The following is a 27,735-nucleotide window of genomic DNA, read 5'->3' as shown; positions in this document are numbered from 1 at the left end:
GAAAGTACATCCTCTTTTTCACTGGATTGTGCACTGGGCCACTGTTCAATAGATTGAAGAGTTTAACAGTTATACCTTTATTCTGGTTTTTCATCAATACCTGGCTGCTGCTGTTTCCATTTCATCAGTAAAGTATTAATACCAAGGTGCTAATGGAAAAATCACACTTAAAACCAAATATGCTTCAATATTTTACAGTTCACTTCTTGTACATTAATTCTTCACCTCAAATTGTTCCAGCAAACTCAGTAGACCTAATAGCCTCCTTCTATACTGCACTATTCTATTATTCTGAGATAGACCTGTAACTGTCTGTACTCCACCATAGTGTTCTCCTCTAAGTACTCTGAACTTTTTTTTTATTTGTTCGTGGGATGTGGGCATCACTGGCTAAGCCAGCACTTCTTGCCCATCCCTAATTGCCCTTGAACTGAGTGGCTCGCTAGGCCATTTCAGAGGGCATTTAAGAGTCAACTGCATTGCTGTGGGTCTGGAGTCAAATGTAGGCCAGACCAGGTAAAGATGGCAGATTTCCTTCCCTAAAGGACCAGATGGGATTTTACAACAATCAACAATGGTTTCATTGTCGCCATTAGACTAGCTTTTTAATTCCAGATTTATTAATTGAATTTAATCCATCTGCCATGTTGGGATTCAAACTAATGTCCCCAGAGCACTAGCCTGGGCCTCTGGATTACTAATCCAGTGACATTACCACTACACCATCGCCTCCCCTGCAGCTGAAATTTGGAAGGGCAAAACCTTGACTAATCTAGTGACATTCTAATAATGACTAGACCCACGCACAAGTGTCCACAGCTGGGGGTGGAATTTGAGCTGGTGAAATTTGCCTTTTTTGATGAACGTCAGACACCGATGCGTCACGTAAGCTAAATCTTTGCTATGTTCTGTATGTATGAAACTTGAGTGTGTTTGTTGTGTAACAAGTCAATATCTATTAATGAAGTATTCCAACTGAATCAAATTTGTATAGGTGTGGTGGGCTAATTAGGAGTAAGCCATTTCCTTATCAATTCAGCTTCCACTAGGCATACAGGAGCATCGTGGTTGTTACTGGACTTGTAATTCAGAGACCTGGACTAATTATCTAGAGATCTGGGTTCACATCCCACTTTGGAAGTTGGGGAATTTTAATTCTGTTAACTAAATAAATCTGAAATAAAAAAGCTAGTATCAGTAATAGTGACCATGCAACCATTGGATTGTCATGAAAACTATCTGGTTCACCTAATGTCTGTTAGGGAAGGAAATCTGCTGTCCTTACCTGGTCAGGCCTACATGTGACTCCAGACCCACAGTAATGTGGTTGACTCTTAACTGCCCTCTGAAATGGCCCAGCAAGCCACTCAGTTGCATGGCTGGCATCCTTCCATCCATGAAAGATGATGGACATGCAGTAAACAATCCATTTGGGTGGAGTATCTTCTCTTAGGGCACCTTTTTGCTGATGGCTGTGAAGGCCAATCCTTGGGAGGCAGGTTCTGCCACAAGTGCTGCACGTGAAGCTGCCAAATGACGCTGTGAGTTGTTTTTGCCAAGCTGCTGTAGCAACTGGTCTTCATGGTAGTGCACACTAGTCCACAGGATGTGGTACCATTTCCAACTTCCAACTAGTGACTCCCAAATGCAATAGTCGACATTTAGGGCCTTCATGTCGCGCTTGCAAGCATCCTTGAAGCGGAGCTTTGGATGCCCCACTGGTCATCTGGCCCCGGCTACCTCACCATACAGAAGATCCTTGGGTATGCGACCATCTTCCATCCTGCAGACGCGTCCGATCCACTAAAGCCGCCTCTGTTTGATTAGTGCCAATGCGCTTGGGAGCTCTGCCTTGGCAAGGACTACCACATTTGTGAATTTGTCCTGTCAGGATATACCCATAATGCACTGCAGACAGCGAAAATGGAAATTGTTGAGCTGCTCTTCCTGGTAGCTGTAAGTCACCCATGTTTCACAGCCATATAACAAGGTGCTGAGAACACAGGCCTTATAAACCATCAACTTGGTCCTAAGGGTCAGCTTGGTATTATGGCCAGGTGGGGAAGGGGCCTCAGGCTCCCCTCTTGCCCTTCCTCTTATTTGACCATAACAGGGTTTTTCTTTTTAAACAGTGGTTGTGCTTACCACCTCTGTGAGCATTTTACTTTTTACCTTTACTATGATCGTGAAAGAACCAATTGGATAGAGGTAAGTTTATTCCATTGCATAATCTACTGCATTAGCCAAAACATTGTTCTGGCTCAGCTTCTTGTTCGACTTTTGTCTCCATGTCAATCTCCTGGAATTTCAGATGCAAATTGCAGTGGCCATCTTGGCTGCTCAGTTTTTAAAAAGTTAACTGTAGGATTTTTTTCCATTAAAAGTCTAATATAAGTTTCCAACCCATGAAATTAATATTTCTTTGACATACGGGTTTTTTTTGACCGTGTTAACCCATGAGTATTTTGCAAGTCTTCCAAAGATGATAGCTGCTTTTCCTATGTGTGTATCGAGCTCTGCATCAAGAGACAGATTGTCTGTCACTGTGGACCCAAGGTAGTAGAATTTCCTAACCACTTCCAGTGGGGTATTGTTTAGTGTGATCAGGGGTGGCGATGCAACACCTTGTCCCATGACCATGGGACCATGGCCTTGCCAGTTCTGTCCATAGCTGGTAAATGAATTTTAATAAAAGATTTTTTTCATTCTGTACTTCTTTCCATCTTTGCTTTTATAAACATTTTTTTTTGGATAGTTCTTTATAAACCTTCACCTTTTTAAAGGCTGGCTAGGTCATGGTGGCAACAACCAGTCACAAGGAGATGGGAGGAGACCAAGAATGTAGCTATGCCTCCCTCGGCCCCAATTCACAACATAACGTCACCCTTCTGTTCCATCTAATGAGGGAAACTGGAGTAACTGGCTCCTGTGATTCCACTATGTTAATTAACAATACTTACTGCCTCATTCAACAGGAGCAAATAAATAAAGCTCAATAATGTTTTCAGAAAGCTTGGTAATATTCATTGTCCAGTTATATCTATAATACTGAATTTATAAATGTATATTCTATATTAGAACCATAGAAAATGTATTGGCACAGAAGGAGGTAATTCAGCCCATCCTGTCTGCGCCAGCCGAAAAAAATAGCTGCCCAATCTAATCCCACCTTCCAGCACTTGATCCTTGGCCTTGCAGGTTACAGCACTTCAGGTGCATGTCCAGGTACCTTTTTTTTTTTTAAAAGAGTGGAGGGTTTCTGCCTCCACCACTGTTCCTGGCAGTGAATTCCACCACCCTCTGGGTGAAAATGTTTTTCCTCATGTCCCCTCTAATCCGTCGGGCAAACCGGTCATTCCTGTCTACTCTATCTAGGCCCCTCATAATTTTGTATACCTCAATTAAATCACCCCTTAGCCTCCTCTGTTCTAAGGAAAACAATCCGAGCCTATCCAATCTTTCCTCAAAACTGCAACTTGCAAGCCCTGGCAACATTCTTGTAAATCTCCTCTGTACTCTGTCCGGTGCAATTATGTCCTTCTTGTAATGTGGTGACCAGAACTGTACGCAATACACCAGCTGTGGCCTAAACAGCGTTTTATACTGTTCCGGCATTACATCCCTCCTTTTGTATTCTATACCTCAGTCAATAAAGGAAAGCATTCCATATGCCTTCTTCACCAATTTATCTACCTGTCCTGCCACCTTCAGGGACCCATGGACATGCACTCCAAGATGTCTCACTTATTCTACCCCTTTCAATATCCTCCCATTAAATGTGTATTCCTTCATTTTGTTTACCCTCCCCAAATGCATACCTCACATTTTTACGGATTGAATTCCATTTGCCACTTTACCGCCCACTCAACCAAACCATTGATACCTTTCTGGAGTCTACAGCTATCCTCTTCACTATCAACTACACGGCCAATTTTTGTGTCATCAGCAAATTTCCCAATCATGCCTCCCACATTTAAGTCTAAATCATTAATATATACCACAAACAGCAAGGGACCCAACACTGAGCCCTGTGGAACGCCACTGGAAACCGCTTTCCATTCGCAAAAACATCCGTTGACTACTACCCTTTGTTTCCTGTCCCTGAGCCAATTTTGGATCCAACCTGCCACATTCGCCTCGATCCCATGGGCTTTCATTTTACGGTCCAGTCTGCCGTGTAGGACCTTGTTAAATGCCTTACTAAAATCCATGTAAACCACAGCCACTGCACTATCCTCATCAATCCTCCTTGTTACTTCCTCAAAAAAATTCTATCAAGTTAGTAAGATATGACCTTCCCTTAACAAATCCATGCGGACTATCCCCGATTAATCCGTGCCTTTCTAAGTGGCAGTTTATCTTGTATCTCAGAATTGATTCTAACAATTTACCCATCACCGAGGTCAGACTGACCGGCCTATAATTATTTGGCCTATCCCTCGCACCTTTTTAAAACAATGGTACAACGTTTGCAGACCTCCAATCCTCTGACACCTCGCCCGTATCCTGTGAGGATTTGAAGATGATCCTCAGCACAACTGCTATTTCCTCCCTGGCTTCCTTTAACAACCTGGCATGCAATCCATCCGGTCCTGGCGATTTATCGACTTTCAAGGATGTCAGACCCTCTAGTACTTCCTCTCTAATTATGCTTATCGTATCTCATATTTCACAGTCCTCCTCTTTTGCTACAGTGTCTGCATCATCCCTCTCCTTTGTGAAGACAGAGACAAAAAAACTCAATAAGAACCCTGCCCACATCATCTGCATCCACACATAAGTTCCCTTGTACATCTCTGATGGGCCCTACCCTTTCCTTAGTTATCCTCTTACTCGTAATGCACTGATAAAACATCTTTGGTTTTCCTTGATTTTACTTGCCAATTTACTTTTCTAATTTCCTTTTTTACTTCACCCCTGCACTTTCTATACTCCTCTAGGCTTTCTAAAGTATTTAGTTTTTTGTGATTGTTGTAAGCTTTCTAGATTTGGCCATACCACCCTTTATCTTTGTGGGGACATGCCAACACTGTGCCTGTAGTATCGTGCTTTTGAATGCCTCCGACTGGTTTGCCACTGATAAAGGTTCCTGTGAAGGATGTTTATAAAGTCCTTGAGCAGATTTAAACTTGAATAATTTTGGATGTAGACAGGATAGCAAACTGTAAATGGCATATAATTCATAAAGTTGTTTTAATGTTAATGTTGTGTTCGAGTTGTTTTAATGTTTTTTTATTTGTTTCATGGGATGGGGCATCGCTGGCCAGGCCCGCATTTATTACCCATCCCTAATTGCCCTTAAGAAGATGGTGGTGAGCTGCCTTCTTGAACCGCTGCAGTCCATGTGGGGTAGGTCGACCCACAGTGCTGTTAGAAAGGGAGTTCCAGGATTTTGACCTAGTGACAGTGAAGGAACGGCGATATAGTTCCAAGTCAGGATGGTGTGTGACTTGGATGGGAACTTGCAGGTGGTGGTGTTCCCATGTGTCTGCTGTCCTTGTCCTTCTAGGTGGTAGAGGTGGTGGGTTTGGAAGGTGCTGCCTGTTTTCATGTTAATGCTGTGTTAAAGTTGTTTTCATGTTAATGCTGTGTTATGCTGAAACAGACTGAAAATGGCAACAGTTGGAAAATTGGATTGAACAATGGATCACAAAAGATTGTGGTTATGTTGAAGTCTAGAAATTTGAACTGTGTTGTTAAAACTGTATGAATTATGTTTTCATATGCCATTTGCAGTTTCCTTGAATCATATGCGGAACCAATTTTATTAAAGTTGCTGCAGGACTTTATAAACACACTTTACTTCTGTCTTTGCTGGTAACTCAGCTGCTGATGCCACTTCTAGAAGGGAGGGATGGGCATGTGGGGAGGTGGTGACTCCCAAGACAGAGACACCCCAAATGTCCTTGGGCTTTGTTTTTGCTGCTGCAATGTTGGCAGCTGGTGCCTAATAAGGTAAAAGCAAAATACTGCGGATGCTGGAAATCTGAAACAAAAACAAGAAATGCTGGAATCACTCAGCAGGTCTGGCAGCATCTGTGGAAAGAGAAGCAGAGTTAACGTTTCGGGTCAGTGACCCTTCTTCGGATAATAAGGTAAGCTCATTTCAGAGGAGAAAATTACAGAGGGGTGCCTCGGGAAAAGGTGCAAGTTGAGTCGAGATCAATCTGCAGGGATCAAATGTGGATCTGCCCTAACAGTCAGGAGTTGGACACTCAAAACTGCCCACCCCATGCTTGGAGATTGCTGGAGCTGCAGAATATATATTCCACTGTTTGTTAACGTTGACTCAAGCATGAAACAAGGATCCTGCTTTTTACCTGCACACTTCAATAATTTGGATAAATTAATCAATGGCCTAAACACTCGAAATGTGAACTTTACTGTCAGTCTGGGGTGCAGTGGCCAAGTGGTTTGCTGCCATATTTGACATACTGACCACATTGAGGTGTACCACTCGCAACGTCCCCACCACTGTGGGAATCGAGATGATGACTTTCAGGATCACTCTAAGGTTGGACATTCCTTTCCTGACTTTATTAACTCTTCCTGTAGATGATATTTCTGCTTCCTGTACACAGTGACTGGAGTTGTAGTGCAGCAGCTCTACATTACCTCATCATCTTTCACGTGATTGTCAGCAAGTTAATTGACCATTGCAGCCATTAAAGCCGAGCCTGATCCTGTCTGTGCACTTTCTAGCAGCTTCACTGGTCAGCAATCAGGAATGAGAATTCCAGCACCTTTTCCTAACCCGGAGATAGTGAGACAGATTTTAAAATGCCCCTGTTGTGATCCTGCCTTGGCACAAACTGACTGGCTCAGTTATGTTCTGATTTTACCCAAAGAGGGAACTACTAACACTAATCCTAATGCTTTATACGTGTGTCTGTACTTTAACACATCATTTAGTATTAGAGGCAGCTACTGTTGATTTTCTTTATTTCATCATCTATAATTGATGACTTGTTAAGCACCTTGTCACTTCTGTCTCCAGACTCTTTGTCAACGGTAAGCAATGTAATATTTCATATTTACTATTTTAAAGAGAAAGAAGTTCAAAAATGCTCCACACGGGACTGGTTCAAAGCATCTATTGGTCTTTCTCTTAATGATTTGATTATCATTGTATCAACACAACACATTGCTATTTATTCCACTGGCAAATTCATCCAAATAACACCCGGGTGATGAATAGTGATTCCATTCTGCCAGCTTATCTGTGGCAGAAATATGGGCTCACAGATGGCAATCATGACTTCTTTTGAGAATATCTAGGTTACAGATTGTGAGTGGTGCCAGGTCTAATGTCAGGCAAGTTGATGTCATGGAACGTCACACAACCTTTCTGCAGGCAGTGATGTTCGTTGGTGATTCTAGGGTTGTCGGGGTTTTGTGTGTGTGGTATTTCTTTTCTCTGCAGCAGATGGATTCTGTTGGTGTAGCGAGGAGTTTAAATCAGTTCCATGAGCATAAATGCCATGTGTGAAAAGGGGGGGGGGGGGGGGTGGAGGGGAGGAAATGATGTGCAAACTGTGTACCTTGTGGGCTTGTGCCCATGATTAAAATCCAGTAAGAGGTGGCAGCTTGGAGATGATGTGAATGCAGTCTCACCCACTCAGAAATAAAGGCACTCGTCTGTGGTAGTAAATAATCACGCCTGTAATCAACATAACTTGACATTTGACAACCCGAACAAAGATTACTTCAAGCTTCCTGTTTTCCCGTACGTTCTAATATTCAGTCAAATCATCATCTTGGCACCCTGCTGGCTCGTTCTTGGCCCCTTTCTCTCATCTCCTGTATTTGCTTCTTCTTGTTTATCTGCTTTGCTTTACTTGATCCTGTGAATGAGTTTTCAACATATTGTTACATTTGTTTGCTTTGGATTTCATTTCTGATATGCTTTATAAATCAGTTGTAAATTTGTGAAGTTGGAAATTAATCATTTTAAAATAATTGGAGTTTGTCTCATCTCAATATTTTAAAAAAAAATCTAATTTGATGTGAAACATTTTTTCCGTGCAAGCTCCTACCTTGCCTCTGTTTCCTTTTTTATTGAGTTTGATAGTTAAAAAAAAAAATTGATTTTATTAATTTTGTCACAATTTATTTAGAGTCAAATACACTATCCTCCCCAACATCTGTAATGCAGTGTAGGAGGAGGCCATTTGTCCCATTTTACCTTTGCTGACTCTTTGCTCGAGCAATCAGAAGCTAATCCCTTCCTCCTCCTCCCGCCCAAAAAATCTGCCCTAAACCATGAACCTTTCTCTACTTCAAATATTTATCCAGTTTTCCCTTTTAAAAGATGCAACACCATCTGTCTCTACCACTCTGTGGCAAAGGATTCTATGCTACTCCAACTCTATGTGCGAAGACATTTCTCCTGACCTCTTTCCTTACTTGCTCAGTGACTACTTTAACTTGTTATTCCCTCATTCCTGACTTTCCAATCACATAAAATAGAGTCTACAGGGAAAGACTAACAATGTTAACCTCCTCTTTCGTCTTCTCTGCTGCAGTGGAAATAGTCCCAGTGTCTTCAGCCTCTCTGTCTCTCTGTCTCTCGCTCCCTCTTTGTCTCTCGCTCTCTCTCTCTCTCTGTGTATATGTGTGTGTGTGTGTGTGTGTCTGTCTGTCTGTCTGTCTCTCCCCCTCCCCCCCCCAACCCCTTCAGTGGGCTCATCCTGATGGATCTGTGCTTTAAGCTGTCTTTTTTATTGATTTTCTATAATGCAACTGCACACAGTACTCTGTGGCCTAACCAGTACAAATTTATCATTACTTCTTTACTCCTATACCCTATGCCTCTATTTATAAAATCCCGGATGGTGTTGATTTTTTAAAATTTCTTTATCTCCCTGCACTTTCTGGGAATTGTACATTTGAAACTCCACGTTTCTCTTTGTCCTCTCCCTTCAGCATTTACCTTGCACTTCTTCTCCACATTGAGTTGCATCTTCCCCATGCCTGCCCATTCTGCTAACCTGCCTCTCTTTTACAGTCCTTCTCGCTGTTTGTCAAACCCCCTTGTTCAGTGTCATCTGCAGATTTTGAAATTGTGCTCCCCAGATCCAAGTATAAATTATCTGTACATTTTGAGAACCTAAATAAGCCCAGAGCAATCCACCTGATCTCTCTCTTGTTTCTGCTTTAATCCAACATGCTAAAGTCACTATATTGCAGCCAGCGGCTTCTTTCTTTACAGCTTCAGGGTCACCCCCAGTATGTCCTAGGAGTCCACCCTTTCCCCCTCCTCTCGGCTATCATACCCTTGATGACATTATCTGCAGACACAGGGCTAAAGCAGTCTACAGCTATGCTGATGGCCCCCAGCTCTAACTTGCTACCTGCTCCATTTTTCTAAATTGTCCCACAGACCTAAATTGTCTGATATTTAGTCCATGACTTCATTATCTCACACTATTATTCCTCTAGTGACTTTCTGGCTGGTCCTCTCAGCATTGGCTGCCTCACTTGCACTATCACAGGCTGGATCCTCACCAGTGCTGAAACCCCTTTGCCCATCCCTAACAGCAGAAACCCCGCACCCTCTGCCAGTGCCTAGCACCGATTCACCCACCCTCCTCCAGCATCTTCCATGAGTTCCACAGACTCTGCATTGAAGTTTCTTTCTAAAATTTTCATCTTTGTATTTCATTTCCCCATGATATGTTGTCCACCCTAAATGAATGATCTCCTTTTGTGTCCTTGCTCACATACAGCTTCTCGCTCTTGCCCCTCACTTCCCAGTTTCCACCATTGATGGCTGCTCATCTGGTCACTGTGCATCTGCCCTTTGGATATGTCCTATCCGGTTATGTCTGCCTGTGTACCTGCCTCCTTGCTGTTTTAATACCTCCCCATCACCCTGACAGCATCTTCAGTTTTCCATCCTAACCTCTCCTTTACAGTACCCACATCCCCATGCACCATGTTCATCGTATCCCTTTCCTCTTTTTTTTTAATTCTAAAGTTCACTGAGATGTGCTTCTGCAAGCGAGGAGTTCTGTGGCTTTGCCTGGCTGTGTAGTTTGTTTTTCGGTTTCAGGCATGGCGAGCAATTTGCAGCACGATGCCCGACTCCAGCAATTTCTGACCCATCAAATTCACAGATCACTTGTGCAGTCAGGCAAAATGTTAATATTGACGGGCCAACAAATATGTGCATATCAATCTTTCCATGGAAAAACTGAGTGGTGCTGTCGAGAGACTAGTGCTCACTCTTTGAAGCCTTCCGACAATTCAATAATCTGCATTGTTTGAAAATGTGAAGCAGAATGGCAAGGAAGCCAGGAAGCTGAACGAAAGAGAATATTTTTTTTGTTGAGATTTTGTTTAATTAAATGAGCCAAAGCCAATAGTAAACATTTATGAGCTTGAACAAAATCCAAGCAAGCTTTGCCCAGCAAAAGATATCCAAAAACGTCAATGCAATCACGTCGCAGGATTGGTGCAGTTTGCTGCTTGTGTGGTTCGTCTTCGTGTGTTTTTTGTGCAACTTGGTAGCGTTGGCTGAAGCCAGGAGATAAGCTGCAGCACATTAACCACCTCCCCCATAACAAACATCCGATGGGTTAGACGAAAAATACGCTACAATTTGGCCAAAGTTTTTCTGATTTATCATTTCTTTCACTGACAATAATTGGGAGTCTAGATCAATTGGATCAGACACAGATTACTGGTCTAACAGTATTGAGTGGGATCATTATTTGGAGAGCTTTTATTGAAAGTATGCTGTAAAGCTGATTTATGGAAATCTTTACAATGGTCCTTGTTTTTACTGTTCTAGTATAATTTCATCAGTGACCTCTGGACCACATACGACTCGTACATCATGTAGAGTGAGCATTGCTATCTAGTCTTTTTTAAAAATAGTTATCCAAATGACGTAATGCCTCGGTTCATGGAATCATACAGCACAGAAAGAGGCCATTCAGCCCATCGTGCCTGTGCTGGTCTTTGAAAGAGCTATCCAAATTATCCAAAAATCCACTTTCCTGCTCTTTTCCCCATAACCAGACAAATTTTGCCTTTTCAAGTATATATCCGATTTCCTTTTGAAAGTTACAAGTGAATTTGTTTCCACCACCCATTCAGACAACACATACCAGATCATCACAACTCGCTATGTAAAAATAATATTGTTATTGCTGGATGCCCTAGTTTGGGGATATAATGACTTGGAGTACAGCCTCACTTTAGAACCCAGCCTATGCCTTTGTTTAATCTTTCCATTCTACTTCATATTCTCAACCAGTGCAGATTATTGACTTGTAGGAAGGGTTCAAAGTCCAAGCATGGATCTCTTGACAACATTACTTTTTTCCCATGGAAAGATTGATATGTACATTTATTTTGGCCTGTCAATATTAACATTTTGCCTGAATGCACAAGCAATCTGTGAATTTAATGGGTCAGAAATTGCTGGAGTGGGGCATCTCTCTGCAATCGCCGTGACTTGATTTTTTTTAACCTCGTCCTTTAGGCTATATTATTGCAAGAGACCCTAGAAGGTGAAGAAATGGTTTATAAGTGAGGGTGACACTGTTGAACTTTACTTGACTGAGTATTGCACTTGGTATGTCGGCTCTCACCAAACTGGTACACTGAAGAACACACGGATGGGTAAAGGCCCTAGCATAATACTGCTGCGCTCAGCCATCTTTTTCACAAAAGTGAAGTCTTGTCCTTTTCCACAATTTAATGGACAAATTCCATCTTGCTGTGCACGATGTGTTGATGTACCTTCCTCAAAGAGCCATCCGTGCTTCACAAACTTCAAGAGCTGAGCCTCAGAAGCTACTCTTCATGATACCTTTTAGTGTAGCTCTACCCCATCGTTGGACTTGCCTCTATATTGGCAGATCTATTGAAGTCTAAATGGACTATGGGAATAGATTAGATTAGAATATTACAGCGCAGTACAGGCCCTTCGGCCCTCGATGTTGCGCCGAGCTGTGAAACCATCTGACCTACACTATTCCATTTTCATCCATGTGTCTATCCAATGTCCACTTAAATGCCCTTAAAGTTGGCGAATCTACTACTGCTGCAGGCAGGGCATTCCACGCCCTTACTACTCTCTGAGTAAAGAAACTACCTCACATCTGTCCTATATCTATCACCCCTCAACTTGAAGCTATGTCCCCTCGTGTTTGCCATCACCATCCGAGGAAAAAGACGCTCGCTATCCACCCTATCTAACCCTCTGATTATCTTATATGTCTCTATTAAGTCACCTCTCCTCCTCCTTCTCTCCAACGAAAACAACCTCAAGTCCCTCAGCCTTTCCTCGTAAGACCTTCCCTCCATACCAGGCAACATCCTAGTAAATCTCCTCTGCACCCTTTCCATAGCTTCCACATCCTTTCTATAATGCGGTGACCAGAACTGCACGCAATACTCCAGGTGCGGTCTCACCAGAGTCTTGTACAGCTGCAGCATGACCTCGTGGCTCCGAAACTCGCCCCCCCTACTAATAAAAGCTAACACACCATATGCCTTCTTGACAGCCCTATTAACCTGGTTAGCAACCTTCAGGGATTTATGCACCTGGACACCAAGATCTCTCTGCTCATCTACACTAACAAGAATCTTCCCATTAGCCCAGTACTCTGCATTCCTGTTACCCCTTCCAAAGTGAATCACCTCACACTTTTCCGCATTAAACTCCATTTGCCATCTCTCAGCCCAGCTCTGCAGCCTATCTATGTCTCTCTGTACCCTACAACATCCTTCGGCACTATCCACAACTCCACCGACCTTAGTGTCATCTGCAAATTTACTAACCCACCCTTCTACACCCTCTTCCAGGTCATTTATAAAAATGACAAACAGCAATGGCCCCAAAACAGATCCTTGCGGTACACCACTAGTAACTAAACTCCAGGATGAACATTTGCCATCAACCACCACCCTCTGTCTTCTTTCAGCTAGCCAATTTCTGATCCAAAGCTCTAAATCACCTTCAACCCCATACTTCCGTATTTTCTGCAATAGCCTACCGTGGGGAACCTTATCAAACGCCTTACTGAAATCCATATACACCACATCCACTGCTTTACCCTCATCCACCTGTTTGGTCACCTTCTCGAAAAACTCAATAAGGTTTGTGAGGCACGACCTACCCGTCACAAAACCGTGCTGACTATCTCTAATGTACTTATTCTTTTCAAGATGATTATAAATCCTGTCTCTTATAACCTTTTCCAACATTTTACCCACAACCGAAGTGAGGCTCACAGGTCTATAATTACCAGGGCTGTCTCTACTCCCCTTCTTGAACAAGGGGACAACATTTGCAATCCTCCAGTCTTCCGGCACTATTCCTGTCGACAATGACGACATAAAGATCAAGGACAAAGGCTCTGCAATCTCCTCCCTAGCTTCCCAGAGAATCCTAGGATAAATCCCATCTGGCCCAGGGGACTTATCTATTTTCACACTTTCCAAAATTGCTAACATCCCTGAAGACCAAATAAACAGCATAAGTCTAGTTAGACTCTGCCCCAGTATTGGTTGAATACTGGAGAGGGTATGACCAGCTTGGTATGCTGGACACAATTTTTGGTCCTGCACCCCAGTCACAAATCCAACCATTTTCAGAAGCAACCTAGTCATACACAAAGACCATGGGCAACATTAATGCCCCCTCGGGTCCACTACAATACATAGTGGACCTGTCTGCACGAGCATAAAGACTACTTGAGTTGGAAAGGCAAATACACAACGGTCATTGCTAACATCAGGATCGGACCTCCGTTCCTGTGTCAAAAGCCTCTCCCTTACTTGACAAACATGGATTATAGATATGTGGGACATGCTAGTCAGAGTGTGTGACATACGCATAGAACGGCACATAGAACCACTGGTTAGAATTATGCAAATAATGAGCAATCTGGATTCCCTTCCCAGAGACTAATATAACAGCCTCGCCCCCTGACCCCCCCTTGGAAACCTCACAATGTGCCCAGGTAGATGGAGAATTGTGTTAATGTAGTTCCAATTACATTACCAAAAGCCCCCAGTTGTGTAGTGTCACAGATTATTTTATCACTGGTGTCACAAACTATACACAACTGAACTGAAATGAAAAGCACCCTAGCATAGCAGTGACTATCTAAACAAATTGTCCAAATTAGCGCACACTATTTTGGTCTGTAGATGAGGTGAGAGTAAGAGAGGGATGTTAGTGGGTTTCTTTGGAGCTGAAGTGGCTGCAACAACTGATGTTTAGAAGCAATTCAACCTTCTGTGGTATATTCAGTGATCCAATTCCTGAACCAGATTGGTCTGCGCTACACAAGGGCGTTATTGAGTAATCAGCTGTTTTGGCTTGGTAATGAACCCCAGTCACCAACAACAGGCTCCTTCTATCTCAGCTTCAGGTAATTCTACAAGCCAGTATCTGAAGGTAGTGCGGCCATATCCTGACTGGAAGCTAGTGATTCCTATTGGTAGGCTGCAAGGTGTTAGCTGGTTAAGCTTAACAGTGCATATTTGGGGGTCCCTAAGCACTGGCTCTGTCAACTTGCACTTAAACTCTCTAGACTAGGGTGTATCTATCTGTGCAGGGAGAAGGTGTGCCTTCTATGTAAGGTAAACGGGAACAGTGCCAGGAGCTTGGGTTGGAGCCTGTTCAACATGCTGCGCATGTCAAACATCTGGCTGGTCAAAAGAAAGGTGAGGAGGGGAAAAGGAAGGGAACATTTCACTTTCAGTAGGGGAGGGACGTGCTGAAGCCAGCTCTGTTCTTGGAAAGTGCCAAGCGCAGTCTGGCCAAAAGATTCCATTCCATTGCTTCCTATATTGATGACTGTGCAAGATAACACACATAAAGCGGCAACGCAGTTTATTTAATGTTGGAATTTATGATTGGAATTTAAATAAATGTTTAAAAAATAATTCGATGCTGCGATGGAGGAGGGGCTTTAGGATGGAATTAGAAGTCGATGGCTTTCCTCAGCTGTAACTGTCTTGTGTGTGAAAAGTCGGATCAGCCATGATCTAATTGAATGGGGGAACAAGATCGAGGAGCTGAATGGCCTACTCCTGTTCCTTCATTCCTAACTTTGTTAAATTCTCTGAACCAAGTGGAAGTACTTTCTGCTGGTGCTAACTGAGGCACTGTGGGGGCGAGACCTGGGCCAGTGGGAGTTTTTAGTTCCTGTGACAATGTATCATTTGTAGAAGGATTGAATGGGTGATGCATGTCCTGGGGAGACCTAGAAAATGTAGAGAAAAAAATTACTCGAGATTTATATATTTTTTTAAAAACACACACTCCAAGTCACAGCTGTAAGTTGCAGGTCACAGCTTTGCTTGATCTGTTTCACATTGCTGCAGCAAATTCACAGCAGGAGTGTGCAACCTGTCTTGGCAGTGAAAATTGGGGAAGTTATGAGCAGCAATCCTGGTCTGGGCAAGGCTCCCCTGCCAGGAATACCAGGGAAGCAAAGGGAATAGGGTGGGAAACTGGGTTGATGTAGAAGTTCAGCTGTGATCCTATTGAATGGTGGAGCTGGCTTTCAGGGCTGTCTGGCCTTCTCCTCATTACTTGTGTTCTTGTATGCCACTTAAAATGTCAGGCCTCATAACCTTTATTTTTAAAAAGAAAGTTTGCCCCAGTGTATGGTTTTAAAGGGCTACACCTTTTTTAACAAGTAGGTCATGTGGGTGATGGTGCATATGGTGTCTGGTGTTGTGTATTGTTGTAGAGTAGATAGAGTCTTATCTAAAGAAGTCTCTGGTTCTTTGTAGGACTAAAGAATGAGTATTATGTACAGATATAACTATTTCCACTCTCCACAAGCCTTCTCAGCCTAATACCCATGTGACTATTACATCATCATCGCCACAATGGGAGGGATTTACTCTCACTCTCAAACTCCCTTGTACTACATCTCCATCACCACCCACCCCCCCAGCAAGTCTTTTTCCTGATCGAATTTTAATATATGTGTGTGTGTATATATATATAATATATATGTATTCATTCATTTTTGACTTTACATACTATCCCATCACCCTCCAAGTCTCTGTCCATCACAGATTCAGCCTGTCAGGAGGCTTCATGACTCTCCCCGATTGTGTTCATATCAGGTTCGGAAGATCGATAGTCTTGCTTGAAAGTCTTTTTGGACGAGTTGGGTGGCTTTGACCAATGTTTGTATGATCCATCTTCGACGTCTAGCCCTGGAAGTAATTTTCTCGGTATAAAGGGAAGTTGTTTTTTTATCTGTTTCTCCAATCAACGGCTCAGAAGGTAACAACGGAGTAAATCAATAGTTAATGCATTTGGAAGATCTTCATTCTTCTTCAACTCTTTTATGGTTCTTACTCCCCTTTCGGCCTCTCCGTTCAACTGAGGATGTCGTAGCGAACTCGTGAGATGTTCAAGTCCCCATTTTCTTGCAAATTGTGTGAAGTATTCATTTGCAAATTATGGTCCATTTTCTGACACGACTTTGTCAGAGATACTACGTGTCACAAATGTCTCCTGCAAATTTTGGATAACAGAATCTGTTGTTGAGTACAACATTTTCACTTCAATCCATCATGGGAAATAATCGATCATGATTATATAGGATTTTCCATTGTGCAGAATTAAATCCATCTTTAGCTGTTCCCAGGATCTGATTGGAAATGTTCTTGTAATCAGAGGTTCTCTCTGTTCCGGTCTATGTATTGCACATACTTGGCAGTTCAGGACCATGTTTTCTATGTCTTTGGGTATTCCTGGCCACAACCCAGATGACTGAGCCCATGCTTTGCACTTCATTATGACCATGTGGCCCTGATGTAGACATTCCAAGATATCCAATCCATGTGAACTCGGAATGACTAGTCTGTCATTATACACCAGCAAATCATCGATGATTGTGAAGTGTTTTCTGAATTTGTAGCAAGTTTTCATGTTCTTGACACTAGGATATTCTTGAGGCCAATCTAGTGTGCCGTATTTGAGTACATTCTTCACCCTGCTTTTGGTGTGGCGCACTTCCTGTAGTTTCTGTGTACTTGCTGACCACTGTTGTACAGTATATGTGAATATGACTCTATCGTGTCTGCGAAGTTCACGTCCTGTTGAGTCAGTTGGTCTACAGTCACTCTTTACAGCCCATCAGTGAAAATTTGCATCTGTCCCTGAACATATACAGTCTCGTACATGTAATCTGCTTAACAGCAACTGTTTGTCTTTGGCTGTTCGACTCCATCCATCTTTTTGAGTAGATGTAGGTCTAAGCACGCTTTTCTGCTTTAAAGGGAAAATTCTTGTTTTTTCAAAACCTATAGGGTTTCCATAACCTATCTTGCTTTTATATTGGAGAGTTGCTTGTAACTTACCCTTCACCTTTAGTTGGATCCCTCCTGGACCATACAACTGTGTGACTGCTGGTTGTAAGCAATGTCTCGTCAACCATGACAGAACTGTGACACTTGCACCTGTATCCCATCTAAAATTAGTAATATATCCATTGACATAGATGTCTGCCATCCAAAATCCTTGCTTGGGGTCATTAATTTCCATAGGAAGTCTCCTGGTTTATCTTCCACTGGAAGTTGTTCCACCTCATTCACTGCTCTATGTGAAGGATTTTTGTTGTGTAAATTTGAGAAAAGGTCTTGCACATCTTTCCGAAGTGGCCTGCCTTTTTGCAATTAAAGCATTCTGCTTTATTAGCAGGGCACTGATCGTATCTGTGGATCTTTCTGGCTCCACTGTGCTGGCACAGATTAATGGTATCTTGCACCCTCTCACCTGTGTGTACCTTCTTATCCGGAGATAGCTTTTCCATCCCAGGGTCCAGGAACTGAGCTGTCATCGGATTTTTCTGATCCAAGGCCTCTCTTCAAGCCTCAGAGTAGCTCTGTTTTGTCTTTGGACTTCTGCCTGTCACACCATCTGAATCGCTTTCTCAAGTGTGAGGTCTGACAAGGACTTGTCAGCTATTCCCACTGCTATTCGGTCCCTGATCAACTCAGACTTAGTTCTCCGTACTCGCATCCCTCAGCCAATCTGTACAAATCATTAATGAAATCATCCACGGATTTATCTATCTTCTGGACACTCATTATATTTTGCTCTTTCCAGGATCTTGCTATTTCTCAAATTAAAATATTTGTTGAATGCTTGTACCATATCTTCAGATTTGTCAGAAGCGTCATTTATACCTTGTCTTATGATCACATCATCAGCAATGGCACCCATGGAATATAAAAGAGTATTAACTTGCTCAGCCACTGATTTAGTGTGTATCTGAGAAGCTATTATAAATCTTGGAAATCTTTCTGTCCACATGGACCAATTCAATCTGATTGGGTCCTTCCCACTTCTGGAAGCTTTCAGGCATCATATGTTTCAAATGCATTTTTTGCTAGACAAAAAAAAAAATTATTTAGGATGTTGACCTTTCTTTAAGATTTTGTTTTTCTTGTCAGGCTTGCTTGCTTTAATGGAGGTGTCCCCGCTCTGTTCAGGGGTTCCTGTGCTTTTTTGGGAATTCCTGCACTTTTTTGGGAGTTCACGCTCTTTGGCATTTCCTGCCCTTTTTTGAGTGGCAGGGTGGTTTTCCCCACTCTTTAGCAGTTCATGCTTTATCAGGGTTTTCCAACTCTTCATCCTCGTATTCAGCCAGAGTTCAGGATTTGGGTTTTTTTCCCCGTTTTTTTTCTTTCTGTGCACAGTGCTGTTAGAAAATTACTGCAACATTTTCTAAAGGCTTCTTATCCGATCCCCAACTGTCAGTACCGTGACTCGCCCAATCACTGGATTCGGCTTGCAGGCCACCACGCTTCTGTGATGCAGCCGTATTTCTGTGTACTGACTCACGACTGTACGTGTCGGAACAGCTCTGGAGTGCTTCACAGCTTGTTCTGCAGGTAAGCCATTTTCTTCAGTCTTCAGGCTGTACTGTGCCAGCAAATATTTTTCTTCAAATTCTTTGGCTGTTCCCCAATGCCACCACTGCCACCATGTTGTGTATTGTTGTATTATAGATCGAGTGTTGTCTAAAGAAGTTTCAGGTTCTTTGTAGGGCTAATGGATGATTTATTTTATTATATACAAATATAACTATTTACACTCTCCACAAGCCTGTCCAGCCAGCACACCTCGTGTTGCATCCTGCTTCTTCTCATCCTAATGCCCATGTGACTATTCTATTTTCACTACAGTGGGAGGGTTTACTCTCACTGTCTCAAACATTTACCCTTTCAGGGCCTTATACTACATCTGGCATTTGTGGAACAGGTGTTTTACTTCTCTAAATTTCCTTTATGCTGAATCTTGCTCTCGGCCTCACCGTAATGAGGTGCTTTCAAGCACTTCCTGGTGACCAATCACAGTGACATTGGGAGTGCAAGCTGCCCACATCTCTTAGCCAGTAGACAGTATTAAAGAACAGAGAGAGGGAAACGGGAAGAAAACACAATTGTACTTGTTTTAAAAATATGATCGTGTCTGAGCTTCGAGAGTATTCCCTGCTGGGAAGACTTGTCATTCTGCAGCTATTTCATGTCAGATGTGTGACTCTCCTCCCACTAGTACGTAGTGTCAAAATTCTGGCTACTGCCCTGCACAACCTATTTTGCAATTTGACATGCACAGTGTATCTTTAATGAAGCTGCTTTCTGCCAAACTCTGACCATGAGGCTCTCCAGCTATAGTAAGAGAGTGACAATAGTTGACTGAATCTTCTGTTTACTATTCCATGCTGTTTCTGTCATCTGCCCATCCTTCTCTCAGTAAAGATACTTCAGCTTTGCCCGTCATTGTCCAAGGCAGTACAAATATGTAGAGACCTGGGGAGGTTCAGCAATACAACTAATGTCCTGCCTCATGTTTGAAATACCAGAGCTTAATAAACTCTGTGCTCTGTCACCAGGGTGGCTGCTAATCCAATTCTAATCTTGGCTTTATTTGGTTCTATGCTATTGATTTGTACACTTTTTTTATTTGCCATTTGGGGCACCGTGAGGAATCTCACCGAGATGGAACTGACCAGTATTTGCTAATTTGTCGCATAAATTCCATTGCATAATAAATTGCATAACACTGGCTGAAGAATTAACATGTAAAAATAACTACTCAGTGAGACAGTGCATCATTAATAATTATATGGATAAGTGTGAGTCTCCGTGGTGGATATTTAGGAGCTATAAATTATAGAATTTAATACTGTTGTGCTAGTTGACATGTACTTGCCTCTGGGTATGATTTCCAGAAATGCCACCATCTCATTAAACTTCATGTCATTCGATAAGCAGCAGTATAGTGCGTGGGTTGGAGACGACTGTATTTCTGTGTGTGAGTGCATAGCATATGCATATATCTTATTCCAAGTTGTCAAATCGATGGGGTGTATTTTTTGTAATATCTAAAGGTTGGTGATTTCTTCTACATTTGCTCCACGATGACTTGATTTGAGGTCCTACCTCACTCACTACCAATCTATAATGTCAGAAATAAGATTGCTGTCAAAAGAGAATGAATTCATGCAATATAAAATACAGCACACTAGTGGATTGTGGCCGAATCTGCGAGTTGAGCTGGTAAATGAGCTGTAGGTTTCATCATGACGATGCCCTTTTGAACCTTTTAATTGGCTTTCTGTCATGCACAGTACAGAATGTGATAGATGCCTTTATAACTCAACAAGTGTTCGGCCAAGTTGTTATCACCCAAGTCACTTGAGTTGCTTTTACTTGGCTCTTGTCACCTAAAAAGTGAGGGCACACTCTCTAGATCTTGAACCTACTTGATGTAAAACTGCAGTGAAGGGACAAAGAGAGGAAGAATGACAGAAAATGGTGAAATGTGGCTCAGTCAAGAGCCTTGCTTTTTTTTTTCTTGCATCCATTCTCAAGAGGTAGACATCACTGGCATGGCTGACATTTATTGTCCATGGCTTGTAGCCCTTAGTTTTGATAGAACTGAGGGGCTTACTAGGCCACTTCAGAGGGCAATTAAGTGTCAACCACACTGTGGAACTGAAGACTGAAGTCACGTGTTGGCCAGACTGGGTTTTGACAGTGGGTTTCTTTCTCTAAAGGATATTAGTGAACCAGTTAGGTTTTCATGGCTAGCTGACAGCTTCATGGTCACTGATGTCTGCTTTTTTTTAAATTTCTAGCTTTTTTTTCATTTCTAGCCTTTTTATTTCTGGTCTTTTTAAAAAAAAAAGACTGAATTCAATTTCTCAACTGCAATAGTAGGATTTGCGTTCTCTGATCGCCTCTGGGTTGCTTGCCAGTTCAGTAGCATAATTACTACAGTACCATACTCAGCAACTGTTTAGGTTAAAAGTAATCCCAAAGCACAGTGGCACAGTGGTTAGCACCGCAGCCTCACAGCTCCAGCCACCTGGGTTCAGTTCTGGGTACTGCCTGTGCGGAGTTTGCAAGTTCTCCCTGTGACCGCGTGGATTTCCGCCGGGTACTCCGGTTTCCTCCTACAGCCAAACACCTGCAGGTTGATCGTTAAATTGGCCATTGTAAATTGCCCCTAGTGTAGGTAGATGGTCAGAGAATGGTGGGGATGTGGTAGGGAATATGAGATTAATGTAGGATTAGTATAAAATGGGTGGTTGTTGGTCAGCACAGACTCAGGCCGAAGGGCCTGTTTCAGTGCTGTATCACTCTATGGCAGTGTGAATATTTTCTTGAGACACGCAAAAGTCAGTTGTAGGTAACTAAGGTATTCAAGGAGACAGGAGGTGGATTGTTGAAGCAAAAGTGATTGAATTTTTTTGTTACTAGTTACTAGGAAATGTATTAGGTTAGAGAATGTAGTAAGCAGCAACTGCAACTTACATTTATATATAAAACACCTTTTAATCTGGCAAAACATCCCAAGACGTTTCCCAGTTAATGATCAGATCTGAGCAAGAGGCAAGTTAGAGGAGGTGGCTGCAGATCTGGTCGATAAGATTGATTTTGTGGTGGCCGTTGAAGGTGAGGAGAAATATGGCGAGATGGAGTGACTTACACAAAATGAGGAGTCAACCGAGCTGAAGACTCCTCCATTGATGCAGGTCAAAATGAGCAAAGTGTGCTCAGCAGACCAGGGCTGGAAGAGCGGAAGGTATTGGAGCTATGATTTGGGGTCGAAGAGGTAGATGGAGCAATACCACTGAGAGATTTAAAGATGAAACTGAGGGATTTTTGAAGTCTCCACAAGCCAGTGAAAGAGAGACATTGCTAAGGGACATTTTAGATAAAATCATCAGTAAAGGATCGGAGATTGGAAAACATATTGAGTTAATTCCTGTGACTTCGTATCTAAACTGTGGACAAATTCCCATTCAGTCATTTTGGATGAGGAATTGATTGTGTCTGTGGAGTCTTATAGAGAAACTCAAATAATTAAATATTGATAAACCACTCGGACCTAATGACAACCCCCTAGAGTTCTTAAAGAAAGATAGGAAGAAATACTACAGTTCTATTAGAGATTTATTTTGGTGTTTCATAACCAGTGTCACTGGGCATGAGTTATTGTCATCCAGTAATGTTCCAGTATCCAAAGAAGGAATGAGATGTGAACCAGTTCACCTAGCATTCATAATAGGAAAATTCTTAGCACTTTATTGGATACTGTCAATCTTCACTTTTTTAGAGCAGAATGGGGATTCGAAATGGCAAGCATGGTATTTATAAATCTACTGGTGTATTTTTGGAAAAATCAAAACTAAGTTTGTGGATATCTATTCAATGGATATAAATTATTGGGATTTGCAGAAGGTATTTGGTAAAATTCCATGTGCAGTTTCACTGGATTGAAAATGTTCTTGGTTTTAGAAGGCATTAAATGGAAAGATGGGAAGTAACTGGAGGAGTTGTGTTGGGAATTTTCTGGGATCCTGCTAATCACATGGATGGACACATCAGTTATCAATGTGTTCTATCTGGTTTTGTCACAGATGCTAAGGTTAGTACTTGGGATGAGAGACTGCCAGGGAATATTGGGTGCGGTATGACTTTCTACATCCTATAACTGATAACTGTGCTCCTCATGGTCATGGATCCGGTTGACTTGCGGAGGATGTGTGAGTGTCAGCTGTTCAACATCCCCTGCAAAGACCAACTGGGGTAAATGCTATACTGCAATACTATGGGACCAGTTGGTCACTTTGATCCTGAGTTTGTCACCAAGAAAAGGCAGAACTGATGTGGAAGAGAGTACTTTTTCTGGTCATATTAAGCTCTGTGTCCAAATGATGAGCATAAGGAACATCACTGGCAATTTAAGGGGATCTGGACACATTACATAGATGGGCAGAGTAATAATAGATGGTGTTAAAATGGACCAATGTAAGTTAATAGGCTCCTGTTCCAATGTATATTAGGCTGATGTAAAGCTGGTATAGACCAGGCAAGTTAGGTGATTGGATGTATTGTAAGAGCATTCAAAAGGAAATTGCATATCTACTGAAAAAAGAAAAGTTTGCAAGGCTGTGGGCAAAGTGTAGGCAGTGGGATGAATTGAACAGCTTTTTCAAAAGGCTGATGTAGGCACGATGGGCTGAATGGCCTCCTTCTGTGCTGTAAGATTCTATGATTCATTTAAATGTGTTAAATAAAGCAAGCTAGCTTCAGCTTGCATTGATCGTTGGTGTATCATATTTGGAACTGGGCTTTTCACATTGTAGACACAATCTTCAAAAGGACACTAACAGACTGGAGGGGGTTCAGAGAAAACTTTTCTGTGATACTAAAGTTGATTAACAAAGTCGGGTAGATGAAGTGGAGGTGCAGTTCAGCTATGATCTAACTGAATGGCGGAATAGGCTAGAGGCACTGCAAGGACTACTGTCCCTATATTCCCGTGATGCAGACATTTCAAATGTAACCTGCAAATATGAACTTCCTTTCACTAGAGAAAAGAAACTTGAAAGGGGATGATTCAGAACTTTCAACAGTTAAAGAACAAAGAACAGTACAGCACAGGAAAAGGCCATTCGGCCCTCCAAGCCTGCGCCGATCTTGATGCCTGCCTAAACTAAAACCTTCTGCACTTCCGGGGTCCGTATCCCTCTATTCCCATCCTATTCATGTATTTGTCAAGATGCCTCTTAAATGTCTCTATGGTACCTGCTTCCACCACCTTCCCCGGCAACAATAAATAAACATCTATAAAGATATCGATGTAAGCAAGAAATTTAACTTTAAATATGAACAGAAAGCTATTACACACGAGTGTGAAGTTAATCACCCTTAAGCAAGGCTTGAGATATGAAGTACCCACACTTCAGAGTATTGTGAACTATTGGAACAAACTCCCAGAAAAAATTCTTAATGGTTAAACCCTTTTAAAATAAAACAGTTAACTGGGCCAGAGTTTGCTCTCAAAATAACAGGGTTAATGAGGCGTGCTACTATTTCTTGCACAAATGGTGTAGCAATTTCAAATGAGGGGCAAATGTGGGAAAATCCAAATGTTACTGTCCAAGTTGCACTGCTCCTCCATTAGCTTCACTTGCTGTATTTGCATGGTAGACATGAACTAAACTTGCCACAAAATTGGCTCATCATTCCAAATACAAGTACCTTTTAACAATGTGATAAGTGTTAATTAGCGGCAATCAACCTCTGGCACTGAAAGTTATCTATTACAAAGTTGCTGTCTCATTCCCTCCAATTCCAATTGGAGATTTTGAAATAAAAAAACAATTAAAACAAAAAATTCCTTTGTCACTTATCTCCTTCTCTCAATCCAATCTTTCTTTCTCTCTTTATTTCACTTGCTCTACCTGATTTGACGTTGAATTCAGCCACTCTAATTGACACTTCCTTCTCGGTCCTTGCGCAGTTAATTTTGCAATCCTTCAATCTGATTGGATAAGGAGATGCAGTTGCTTGCCCTGTTCGTGCAGGTTCCAAATGCTCTGTTACCCTCGCTGTCGTTGTGACATTATCAGCTCACACTTGCTTGTCACAGTATACAGCACACGGTCGTAGTAAAATATGGCCTGGAAAATATCCACAGATTCATGAGCCTTGGGGAACTGCAATAAGCTGTATCGAGGGAAAGACTTCATTCTATTCACAATAAAACCCAACAGCCACATAGAAAAGATAAGGGACAGGAAGAGGCCCACTGGTCCATCCAACCTGACCCATTTGATGTGGTGCCTAGTGCATCACAATACATGCACTCCCCACCCAACCTGGAGACATGTAATGCCCCTGGTACAGGGAAAAAAATACCGAGGGAAAATTTGCAGGGGGTGGGGGAGGTGCGGTGGTGACATCTGTAAAATTCCCCTTTGACTCCCTTCGGCAATCGAAGTAAGTCCAGGAGACCACCTTAGCCCTGATTAAAATTACAAAATGCCTACTCTTGTGCAAGGTGATCTCAGCTTCAGCCAGAAACAGCTCCAGCTTTCACCTTAAAGGAATTGAGAACCAGGGTTCACAGTGTGAGTGGGAAGCCTATTCCACAGGTTCACTATTCCCTGGGGCAAACATCTAACCTAGTTCTGCCCTTGCATAAATTGTAAGAGTTGACACGTAGTTCTTTCTGACCTATCCAGTTGACATCTTCCTTAAGTCACCACTTCTGTAAAGCGTAGCGATGCCGCTCTTTGAGCCGATCTGGGTAACTGAGCTGCTTTAAAATGGGATTTAATCTTGTGGTCCTCCAACATCAAAATCACCCATCATGAGAGGAGACTAAAACTGGACACCATATTCTAAACTAGGTCTTGGATAAGGACAAAATCATATGCTTTGTTTAATAGTGAATTGACCTGTAAATTCACCCTAGAACTCTATTCATTTTAGTGACTTTAGTGCACTTTGCAAAGTGCAGATATCATTTGCAAGTCACAGGCCGAAACCCCCAGCACATCCTAAATTACAGCACTGACTACGCTTCAAACGTACTTCATTAGCTGTAAAGAGCTTTGGGACATCCTGAGGTCGTGAAATGTAAGGCTGTTTGTCTTTTTATCTGCATCTGCTGTAGTAGTCGAGCATTCTAATCCTTTTGCATATCTTGGTATTTTTGTTTTGCAAGCCTGATCATTACCCCCAAGTGCTACTTTCTTAGCATTAGAAATATGGGTCACTGATCTCTAACAGTTCTTTTATTTGAAAGAATGGAAGAAATGGTACCCTTTACTACCCACAGTGCCCATTATTTCAGAAACTCGTTGATGCTTCGTATCAAAAAAAATTCTGTATTATATCTCTTCATATGAATTGTTTCTTCAATCGTGTGTTGTGAACACTTTTTTGTTTGGGAGCCTGATGGTAGAGCAAGTGCACAATTGGTATTGGGGAGTGAGGGCGGTGGCCCAAGGAGAAGTGTATATTAATATTTCTCTCAGCTTTGAAGTATTGATTGTACATGAAGCTTGAGATGCATAATTAGTTAATGGATGTTCTGCAACCACATTATTTGATACACAATTCAATTGTTTGATTCAAAATGCATCCATGTGCCTGAAGGTGGCAGCTCCTGTTTATCTGTCTAAAAGCTGAAACTAAATAATATAGGATTTTTTTTACCCCTAAGGTATTTGGGGGTACTGTATAAGCTGGTCTCAGTTTCAAAGGAAAGCAAGGTTGTAGCTGGACAACTGTTTATTTTTATTTATTTTATTTAGAGATGCAGCACTTCGGCCCACCAAGTTTGTGCCAACCAACAACCACCCATTTATACTAACTCTACAGTAATCCCATATTCCCTATAACCTCCCTACACTAGGGGCAATTTACAATGGCCAATTTACCTATCACTTGCAAGTCTTTGGATGTGGGAGGAAACTGGAGCACCCGGCGAAATCCCACACAGACACAGGGAGAACTTGCAAACTCTGCACAGGCAGTACCCAGAATCGAACCCGGGTCCCTGGAGCTGTGAGGCTGTGGTGCTAACCACTGCGCCGCCCCTAGTCTGCCTGTTTAGTTACCTTTCACTGTTTTCTACTTGGCAGTGCGATGAGACTCCACGGTAGAAGCCCTACAAGGTTATGATTAAAGACTAGATTAAAAAGTTTCCCAAACTGACTCTTCAGATTTTAAACACTTTGTTTTCAAGAGAGCTTAATATAGTATGCAAGTCAAACTTTCTCTTTCTGATAGTCTTGCATTTTTTAACAATATGATGGATGAGATAAGGGAGGGTTTGACATAAAATTTTGGACACTGGAATCAACATCATTTGGAAAAGTGAAGTGACTGCAGAGATAAATAGAATGAGATGAGAACAAGGGTATTTCTGCCAGCTTCAGCAAAACCTGATTTGAGTGCAGAGGTCAAATAATATCAGCATGAAGTTAAAAATTAGCCTTTTGCATCAACTTCTGTGTGGGTGTGAGATTTCTTTCTAAACATTGAGCGGAAAGAACACAGCTGTGGGTGTTCTGTATGTGGCACTGACAAAAGATCTTGCAGACTCGTACACTGCACTTCGAGCTGTTGAAGTGTAAATCAATTCATTGAAGTTGAGGAAGGTAACATTATAAAGAGAACTGGATCTGCAGGCATTGCAGTAGTAGAGAGATAAAACTGACTAATCATAGACTTCAAGATTGGTGCTTGGTAGCAGAATGAATGAAGGACAACCATGAGGCAACAGACATGCCAGGTGAGTAGATAGACTGAGATGGTATTGCCAACACAATGGTACTAAACCATCAGCACAAGGGCATCCAAAAGTGAGGACTGGTTTGTGGAAATCATTGGAAATAATTCCTTTTTCCTAATCAAGTAAAGGACTGC

At 42.1% G+C, this 27,735-nt stretch overlaps 1 protein-coding gene across 8 annotated transcripts in view; it reads left to right on the top strand.

Moving 5' to 3' along the window:
* Positions 1-27,735, top strand: part of fyna (FYN proto-oncogene, Src family tyrosine kinase a) — a 328,748-nt gene that overhangs the window by 91,500 nt on the left and 209,513 nt on the right. The window contains exon 1 of one of the 8 annotated variants that reach the window (XM_068027403.1): positions 676-885. The exons of 6 other annotated variants lie outside the window; for them this stretch is intronic. The gene's annotated coding sequence lies outside the window, so the exon portion shown is untranslated. Of the gene's footprint in view, positions 1-675; positions 886-27,423; positions 27,602-27,735 lie in introns of those variants that run through there. One more of the 8 variants, XM_068027395.1, reaches the window with a different exon arrangement.

This window comes from Heterodontus francisci, chromosome 3 (genome assembly GCF_036365525.1).
Source record: "Heterodontus francisci isolate sHetFra1 chromosome 3, sHetFra1.hap1, whole genome shotgun sequence".
Lineage (NCBI taxonomy): Eukaryota > Metazoa > Chordata > Chondrichthyes > Heterodontiformes > Heterodontidae > Heterodontus > Heterodontus francisci.
This window is presented reverse-complemented; position numbering and strand designations above follow the sequence as displayed.